The sequence below is a fragment of the Bacillus rossius genome, chromosome 5 (assembly GCF_032445375.1).
Source record: "Bacillus rossius redtenbacheri isolate Brsri chromosome 5, Brsri_v3, whole genome shotgun sequence".
NCBI classification, from domain to species: domain Eukaryota; kingdom Metazoa; phylum Arthropoda; class Insecta; order Phasmatodea; family Bacillidae; genus Bacillus; species Bacillus rossius.
The window spans coordinates 25113732-25124056 of NC_086333.1; the positions used below are offsets into that span (position 1 = coordinate 25113732).

General features: G+C 40.8%; 1 long non-coding RNA gene across 1 annotated transcript; it reads right to left on the reverse strand.

Moving 5' to 3' along the window:
• Nucleotides 1–4271: 4271 nt before the first annotated feature.
• LOC134532343 (uncharacterized) lies at nucleotides 4272–5264 on the reverse strand. Its single transcript, XR_010075135.1, has 3 exons — nucleotides 5121–5264; nucleotides 4873–5001; nucleotides 4272–4725 (listed from the first exon to the last, which is right to left on the reverse strand). It is a non-coding gene; the product is annotated as an uncharacterized LOC134532343 (long non-coding RNA).
• Between the last annotated feature and the right edge of the window lie 5061 nt (nucleotides 5265–10325).

Consider the following 10325-nt stretch of genomic DNA (forward strand, 5'->3'; position numbering starts at 1 on the left):
GCGGACACCGGCACCGGCACCACGCGCCAGCGCCAGTCCCAGTATGCCCATTCCTATATTACTAACATCATATTGGATGGCCTATCTCCTGAGGAGAGATCCAGGCTTTTTTTCTCAACGAAACCTGGTACGTTTTCTGAGCTTGATAGAATGCGTGTTCATTCTCAAAATGTTAGATTTTCTGACAACCACAGAATTGTCCAGTTCACACAAAATTCAGGATATAAATTTCACAAATATTTTCCTAATGCAGGTAATGCCACCAAACCTAACCCCAATTTTGGTCACAGTAACTCCTGGCAAACACAGCAAAGTACTGCACAACCTCAAAATAGTTAATCACAAAACCTATTTTGCAGATATTGCAGAAAATCTAATCACACCATCAGTAATTGCAGAAAACTGCAACAAAAAACGCTCCGAGCAGGAATGCAAAGAGAGCAGCTTACCCTGCAAACCTAACATATCCAACAATTCTCAAATTAATGCTCACGCCACACCTGTACTCAGTCAAATTAAATCAGCATTTCTTTTTCAAAAGTATTTTGGAAGTAATAGTTCATGTAAGAAAATACCCAATCAAATTTGTAATGTTTCTTTGCCTAATTTGGTGGGATTAAACTCTGTACCAGTTCTACGTATCAATATATCCTTTGGAACTTCTGAGATACATGCCCTTGTGGACTCAGGTTCCACGCGTTCAATCATTTCACATGATTTGTTTATCAAACTTAAAGATTTAAACCTTGTTAAGTCTATTGAGAATGGTGATTTTAAATGTTACACAGCATCTAACGATATTTTACCCATAGATTATCGTGCTACGATTAAATTGAAGATTGCACATTTTACTTGGATGATTCCATGTTAAGATTCTAAAGATGTAGGTTTGGATTTTATTCTTGGAGCTGATTTTATGGTAAAATCAGGACTCATTCTTGACATGCAACAGAAATGAATTTTCTTCAAGTTCCAACCTAACCTCAAAATTTATTTTGCAGACAGTAATCAGATTCAAGACAACCTTGCTGAAATAAGTGAAAATGAATATAGTAATAAAGTAGTTGATCATTTGAATCATTTGTCTGATACCTACACAACATCATGCTATAAAACATGTATGTGGACAATTTTATAAAGTTTTAACTCCAGAATTAGGTCTCACCAAACTCCTTGAATACAAAATCAAACTTCATTACAAAGGTTATGTTAAATGTCATCCTTATCGTTTGGCTCCTCCACATATGAAACTATTGAGAAATTTGTACAAGAGTTGTTAGATAAAGGTGTTATTGAACATTCTACTTCGCAGTATGCGAGTCCCGCAGTTTTGGTCCTTAAACCTAATGGCAAGCAGCGAATGGTCATTGATTTTCGCTGCGTCAATAAGAAAATTGAAATAGAGTCCGTACCTTTGCCTCATTTTCCAAAGCCAAATTCTTTACTACCATTGATCTAAATTCTGCTTATCACCAAATTCCACTAAAACCCGAATCTAAACCCATTAAAAGTTTACGTACCATGGAATTTATATCAGTTTACCTGTTTCCCGTTTGGTCTAGCAACTGGTGCTCAAGTCCTCACACATCTTTTGGATCAGATTTTTCATGATGTTAAATTAAAATTTGTGTATAATTATTTGGATTATATTGTTGTATACTCAGAAAATTTTGATGAACATATTCAACATTTAAATGAAGTTCTGTCTCGCCTCGAGAAGGTTGGTTTTACAGTAAATCCCCTGAAGGTTAAATTTGCTTTTCAGGAAATCTCATTTCTAGGCCACAAAATTTCTTCTCATGGCATTTCTATTGTTCCTGAACGAACTAAAGCAATCAGAGAATTTCCTCCACCGCATGATGCGAAGGTCATAGCCCGTTTTATTGGAATGATTCAATTCTTTGGTAAATGTATTCCCAATTTGGCTGAGAAAGCAGTTCCTTTTAAATTATCTACGCAAAAAGAATATAAAATTTGAGTGGCGAGATGGACAACAGAAAGCTTTTGAAACTTTAAAGAAGATATCATAAGTCCCCCAGTTCTTCGCATGGCTGACTTTTCAAAACCATTTATTTTGCAGACTCATGCATCTGGTTCTGCCGTAGGAGCAGTTTTAATTCAAGAATTTGATGATCTACGACACCCTATTGCTTTTGCATCCAGAACACTTACGCAACCAGAAAATAAATTTATGAACTCGAATGTTTGGCAGTTGTGTTCGGAATTGATAAATTCAGACCCTATTTGGAACATGGAGAATTCCTATTGGAAACAGATAATCAGGCTTTATCCTGGCTTTTGGCTCATCCCCGGAAGTTAGGAAAAATTGGTCTTTGGGTGATAAGGATTTCATTTCTAAAATTTAAAGCTCAGCACCTTCGAGGTACGCAAAATGTTGTCGCAGACTCTCTATCTCGTATGTTCGATAATTCCTAACTTGAAAAGTCTTCTGTCAACACGACTTGCAATGCTCTTTTAACTGACTTTCCATTGGCATTTAATACAATACAGTCCCATCAGGTAACTGATGGTGAATTGCTACAAATTATTCTAAACCTAAAAGCAGGCATTCCTCAAAAACCTTACTTATTGTCTAAAGGAATCTTGTATTTAAGGGTAAAAAGAAATCAAAAAGATTTGTGTTGCCTAAAGTTTTGAAGACTCTTGTTTTTGACTATTTTCATTTTTCACATATTGGCGCACATTTAGGTATTTAAGAAATCAGAAAACATTTTGTCTGGAAAGGCATGCATGCCGAAATTTCTGAAAGGGTAAAACTGTGTCACCTTTGTGCCCTCAGAAAACCCGCACAGCATTCACAACTTGGTTTATTGTCATCAGAAGTAGCTGAAAAACCTATGCAAAAGTTGTTCATCGATTTTTTTGGTCCGCTGCAAACTGGGTTCGTAAATAGATAGCCCAATTAAAGGTTTTACTACACAGTTTTATTGATTGCCAATATTTACATTACTAACAAATAATCTTCAAAAAATCCCTAATAATCAATTACAGTCCGTTGTACTGGAACTTACGGGCTATAACTCCCAAGTTAAGGCTCGGGGGTAGCGGGGGGTGGTATTTTCGGACGCAGAAGGCTACGCTCTATCATGCAACGATGTAAAACCTCGACCGATAAGAGTGCAGTAATTGCCTTGCACAAATTGCAGCGTATCTGCACGTCGGTCCGATGCACATTCCATGCACATGCAGCCTAGCGGACCGATCGTGACCTAAGCTCGCTCAGGCATATACGTGAGTTGGGATTACCTACTAGACGCGGTGTCGCGTCAACTTATTCTACATCAATGATACCAAGAAGTATTGGATATTAATTTATATTTTCAACAAGTAAAACAAGATCACTACACTATGAAGTAAAGTTATAATCCACGTAATTTGAACACTAGATGAAACGAACGCCACAAACAGCATCAGACTCATGAGAATGAGGATTGATTTGAGTTTGAACCACTGAGGAATCCAATTCAGGTCTTTATCACCCTGCTCGATCTCTTGACGACGTGGGAGTGTGCTTGCGGTAGTTTGTCCGTATCCCATGCTTTCGTGCAACGGCACCTGGTGAGATCGGTGACCTGAACATGGACAGTTTAACATTAATTTCGTTGAAGTTTACAAAAAGTTCTGAAGGATTGGCGCGACAAACTCTTTGAGTTGCAACGGATCGTTGATATGCGTTTGTATAGGAATGACATACTCACTTCTTCGTATCCTGTGCATTTTGCAGAGTCTGGGAGTGTTGCTCTGGACAAACTTGTTCAGGTAGTGGTTGCACATGAGCTTATGAATTTCATAACGGATGTAGGGACTCTATATACTGGTGGCGATAACAATGCCCGGATAATAATAGAAAAAATAAAAACCGATGACGTAAATGCTATAATAATAAGGTAACAATCCTGGAAAAAATATAGGTGAATAAGCGATAATAACATTTAGTCATATTGCGATCATATTACTGCGTCAACTGTTATGCCTAAATTGAATGGATTTCCTGTACACGCCGGCCATAAATGGAATTTTGGCATAGGTATACCTAATCGAATGAATGTTATCATACCGTTTGTTTTTAAACTGGAGTAGTTTGTACCTAATCTTGTTAATAATCGAAGACTACGTGCATACGTTTTAACATACTAACTTTTTGAGCTCCGTACAAGATAGTCTTGCAGCTGTACCATCGAGCTCACCAATGCAGTCATCAGTGCATGTTGAAATCAGGAGACAAAGCTCTATCTTGAAACGATCTTAAGTCCTAGGGTAACCGCGTTGCACGAGTTGCAGCGTGAAGCCTACATCTGCACGTCGGTCCGATGCACATTCCATTCAGCCTAGCAGACCGATCGTGACCTAAGCTCAGCCAGGTATACAGGTGAGTTGGGATACCTACTGGACGTTGCGTCAGCTTATTCTACGTCAATGATACCAAGAAATATTGCGCAATAATCTTTATTTTAAAAAGTGAAGAAAAAGAAGCATTACAATAAGCAAACTTATCAACTACTCGGTTGTTTACAGCGTGAATACATAACAAAAATCTTAAGCACAGTCAGGCACAACAACTTTATATTCAAAGGGCCAACGTTGATTCAGATCTGGGCCGTCAAGGAATCCTATTCGGGTCGACAGGATCCCTGGAATCTTGACAACCTTTTGGTGTGCTTCCGGTGGTTCCTCTTTTGAGCGGGACCTCGTGGGATCGGTGTACTGAAAATAGAAAAATCAACATTAATTTCGTTAAAGCTTTTAGAAGACGCTCTGCAGGGTTGGGGCAGACGACAAACTCTTTGCTCAGAAGTTGCAACAGTAACAAGACACTCAGACGGATGCAGTTTGCAGAAATGATATACTCACTTGTCTTGGATTGCAGGGCAACTTCGTCCCGGGTTCTGGCCTCGCATCCGCCGCCAGGAACATAGCCATACAGAGCAGCATGAGATTTTGCATCTTGTAGAGTCTTATTCAGGAGTCACGATTCAGCAGCTGCAAATGGAAACAAAATATGAAATTCAGTCATTAAAGAGGTGCTCCATCCCTGAAAGGAATGCGCAGGACAAGTATAAAAATGCAGAGAGTAATCAATTTAAATATTGGATACTTACAGCAGAGAGCGGACGTTGATGTTCGGGTCTTTGCTTTGGAGGAGCTTGGTCACAGTCTTGATCTGGAAGCACTTGTTCACGCAGTGGCTGTCGATGAACTTATGAATATCATGAGGGATACAGGGCCGTTATAAAGGCCGAAAACTGATAAGGGAATTGCCATAAAAGGAGCAATGGAATTATTCAGACATGACGCAAGTCAAGGAAAAATAATTAGGCAATAATGTTGAAATACCTTAATCCATAATGGTTAAACCGCAATCGCGCGGTTAATATCGATTCGTCACCCATTAGAAACAATGGTAATAATATTGCAATAATGTGCAACTATTTCAATATATTGATCCTGATGTCATCACCATAGATGTCGACATGTTTGTGACATAATTCAATAAATGTTGTCATGCGGTTCGTTTTCAAACTGGAGTAAAGTTTGTACCTAATGTGGTCAATACTCTAAGAGCACAAAGTGTATACGTCTTGAGATGCTAACATTTTCCAACTCCGTACAAGATTAACGTGCACGCCAACCAGGTGCTCGGTATCTTGGCCGCACCATCGAGCAACCGATAAGACCGCGACGCACGTGACTCTCCAACGCCGCATGGAGCTCGTGGTAACACAATAGAACGAGTCGCGGCGACTGTGCTATCTTTGAAGAAAAAACCATGTATTCTGCTCAGGCTTATCACCAGCGGCTCGAGCCCGTCAGAGAACACGTCGCAACGCGTATGAAAAGTTGAGCTTGCAACGAATTGTTCAACTTTCTAAATGCAGCCTGAAAGTTTTGCCGCCCAGCGACAGTTTGTAACTACATGACGCAAACTCACTGAAATTCATGAAAAGCCCAACGATATCAGCGCGGTTTGTGGTTTGCGGTTAACCACAAACATTAATACCTAACGATACATATACCTTTTATGGTTATCCTCATTCCGAAACGGGACTCGTACATTTACCTTATTAGGTAAATGTGACGGGATTTACGAAATCATAAAGCAATTAGCCCGCGTAGTTCTTGTAAAACCCAAGATAAGGTTTTCGGAATAGTTTGGTTGCTATGGCCACAGAATATCATGTTCATGCAATATTACACCATGGTCTCAAGTATTGCGGCACATTGCAGCATACGGAAAACGCATCAGACGTGTTCACACCTGCTGTCTCAAGCAGGGGCATGCCTGACGTTATTATCATCGCTGACTGCCGGCATGACGACCGATCGTAACAGCGAAGCTGTTCACGTCATGTTCAGTGTCTTGACCTACGCTACGCTCGTGTACGTGTACGACACGTAAGAATGTAAACATACACACACATACACGTACAAGGAAAACGTGCTATGATCTCATGAAACATCACGAACGTTTCAAGATAAAGCAATGTATGTCGTAGAGGTCTGAGAGCACACGAGCCTTGCACAGTTATGGTAGATTGCTTTGTAGAAGCTGACACTAGCCTTAGGATCGACGTTACGTAACTAAAGTCTAAGTTTTGCGCCGAGGGGTTCGTTAGCTCTGCGGCGAAAAAATTCAAATGCAGTCAGAGTCAAATGCATCCTAGTGCATCGCGTTGACGTGGCAATGGCGAAATTCCTACTCACACCTGCACCTGCATCTAGGAATTGGGGACCATACGGATTTTAGTTCTTGACTGTATACTTAAAAATGTTGCTTCCCCAGTCACTCGTATTTTACACACCGCACACCTGGCTGGACCGCACCTCTGGCGCAACTCTCGCCGCAGCTTCCCTCGTGGACCTCCGTCGTGGGACTCCGTCACCGCACTCCGCCGCCACCATCGCACTTCCCTTCGCCGAGGATCCACTCGACGTTTTGCTCGGAGCTTTGCTCGGGACTCTCACCGCTCCCGCGGCACCATCGCCCAGACTATCGCACCGGAACTCATGTTACGTATGCCTGGCATACGTACATTGATGACGCCAGCGCGTCGCCTAACCGCGCGCTGGATGCATCATGTTCAACTCCAATTTTCGCGCGCTGAGCGGAAAGCATCGGAGCCACTCGGAAATGCTCGGCGAACTTCGTTGAGCGGGCTTTGTACCGGACATCGGGTGTGTGGAGTGTTTCGGTCAAGTAGGCCCAGAACAATCTCCGATGTTTTTTACCTCGAGTTCCAGAGTATATAAGGCCCTGGGAGAGAGACAGCTCCGAGACAACAACAGAGGCGGGGAGCTGATGCCCGCGACTGCTACACCGTCAGAAATCTCGCCTGCCTGCCGTCACGCTGCCCGAGCAACTTCGAACCACTTGGTAAGACACTTCTACGTAAAACTGTTTGCCCAGCTAAGAGCAACAGAGTTAAGACAACGATACCAGTTGGATCAATACTTATATATTCAGAAGAGGGGCTAGCGTTGACGGCGGCATGGTTTGGAGATGACGGTGTTTGAGCTTAAAACCATCCAGAAGAGACATTTTCTTTGATTTGTCAAATAACAGTAACTCCCAGATTCAACAGTCAGAACTACGTGTTTTTCAGTTATAAATAAACTAACACGTAAATGGAGATACAAGAAGAATTTTGAACGTTCATCAACTTAACAGTCACTCCGTCGCTTGGTTTAGTGATGTTTAATAATTATGATCTTAAGAATTAATGTCATACTTAAGAGCGTTAACGTAAATGATAAGAGTTTTAGATTTGTGTGTTTGAAAATCATAAAACTTGTTTACTATTCGTTTTTGAAGGAACTGCAGATATCCTTATTCTTGTAATATATTTCGTTAACGTGTATCAATGTTCTGCCTTCAGAATTAAAGTATGGTTTATTGTCGCTTCATGTATTTTGTTGTAAATTCACGTAATTTGAATTGACAGTGTAACCCGACGCATTGCCGCGGGCGTTATGTACTAGTTGAGTAGCCCCAAGCGCAGTGTTTTTGATAAGGCACTTACACTTAAGTAAGGGCTGTCCTAATCATTTTTGTATTTTCTATTCACGGAGATTTTCCAGCTGTGTTGCAAGTGAAAGCTCTGGAAACAAATTTGATTTGTTTATATCTTGAAGTTAATATTTGTTTGTAATGAAGGGTATGTGTATTTGAAGAATAAAAAAGTTGATATCTAACACTTAGCACACCTCTGTCTACCATATCACCCCTTGTTCCTCTTACATTTGGCACGAGAGGTTATACTCAACTGAACTTGGAGGCCGGCGTCCCGGGCTTATATAAACCCAGGTGCCACTTCTAGAATTCGCGAGCGCGGCTGGGACCAGTCGCGTCATTCCGCGCCGACCCGACGCCAGATTTATCGAGAAAGGCGTCGGCGGCTCGCGGAACTCCCCAACTACAAGGTGTCAGATAACGCCGCAAAGGCAGAGCGTTCGCTAGGGGAGCGGGAGGAAGGAGGGGGGAAGCGACGACCCTTGTAATCTACCAAGCGCGCGCGCGGCGCTTCTCACTTTGCGGCGGCCACGTGACATCAGTGGCCGTGCGGGGCCGCCAGCCAGCTCCAAACCTGCACACGCCGCGGCCCTGCTTACGTTCGTAACAATATGTAATTTTTATTTGTATTTTTTGCTGCACCTTTTTTTTTATCCTGCGAAAATTTCGTTTTAATGGTGCTTGCACATCGTGAAAACACACTCTCAAAACTTTATTTATAACGAACCTAAATAAGTATAAATTCAAAATATCATGCAACATTTTTACATTAACACAATGCGTATGGTGCGAACATAAAACATGTTTCAATTAATTATATGATAGGAATAATGCATAAGTGAACACAAAATCTGTAAAAGAAAACACACAGTGACTGTGAAGTATAAATTTGTCTGACTTTAGTGTGTGAAAAATTAATTATGTAGTATATTTAATAAAATAGTTTTGACTATCACATATTACAATCACCCTAGCAGTTAAACATTTGTGATAAATAACTAAAAAGAAAATAATATTTTCAACAAATGAATATAAACTTTCACGTCTTCAACGAAACATCGACAAATAACTCTCAAAAGTGTATTCGATCTCGAGTCACCACCATTGTTGTCTGATGCTCTAGACAATTTTTTTTTTTAATATGAGTGGCACACTAGCAAGTTTGACCGTCACCAGTTTGCAAATCATCTCCTCCCCAATTAATGTTGCAAATTATTATTCATGTAAACCCAAATCGTTGTGTATGAGCGCCGAAGAGACGGTCAGGACCACACGACTGCGCCACGCTACTGCGCAGCTCGGGCGGGCCAGCTGTGGCCGCGACTGCAGCGCCGCTGCCTCGCGAGTCGCCCGTCGCGTGGGCGCGTCACGTGACTGCCATCCGGCCCGCCGCCGCTCTTCAGCGCTCGTCGAGGCAGTTGCCAGGATTACACGCGTGTCAGCATCTCAGCTCTCGGCGTACGGCAATTGGTCGGAGGAGTTGCGTGAAAATGGAACGGAAGACGATGAAGGGAAATGTGGGTCAAAGATGGCGTACCGACGCGTAGCAACATAAACCCGTTTATAGTAAATTTCGTAAACATTGGGGGACATAACAATTGTATTGGTGTGCAAAATGAAACTTTATGATATTGAAACTACCCTTAACTTATGGTAAATTGAAATAGTCATTGTAAAAACAAAACCCTATTTTTAAAATATATTAGGAAAACGACATTAAACTGTTGAAAATACATAGTCGCCTCCCTAAAATTGAGTAATTCCGATAGCTGAATAATGAATGTGCCCTTGTTAACCTGAAGAAACGGGGCTCAAATCAGGCCTGCAGGAATGTTTCTTTCTTTTTCAATAACATTATAAAATAAAATAAAAATATTGTTTATTGAACTCAATAAAGCCAAGATTTTTTTGGTAGGAATTATTTACACTCTGATTTTTAGTCGTTTAAATGAAAAAAGGTTAACAAACATATACTTAATGTTATAATACGTGTTTAAAAATGTTTCAGGTTAATATTATAGTAATTGAATATAAGTGTACTTCTAACGTGTGCGGAAACTTTATAATTTTAGACCTAGCTGTTTAATAAAATTAAAAATAGATGGGCAGTAATTTATTAAAGTTCCTTGTCGCAAATCAAGTTCAAAACCAGGATCTATTGGACGGAAACTTTAAGTTTGAAAAATACCTGAAATACAGCGTCATGTTAGTAATGCTTCAGAGAACCAACAAAATGTTTAATATCTTTTACACCATGTTCGTCCTAACACAATTTCCAGGGCTAATATATTTAATG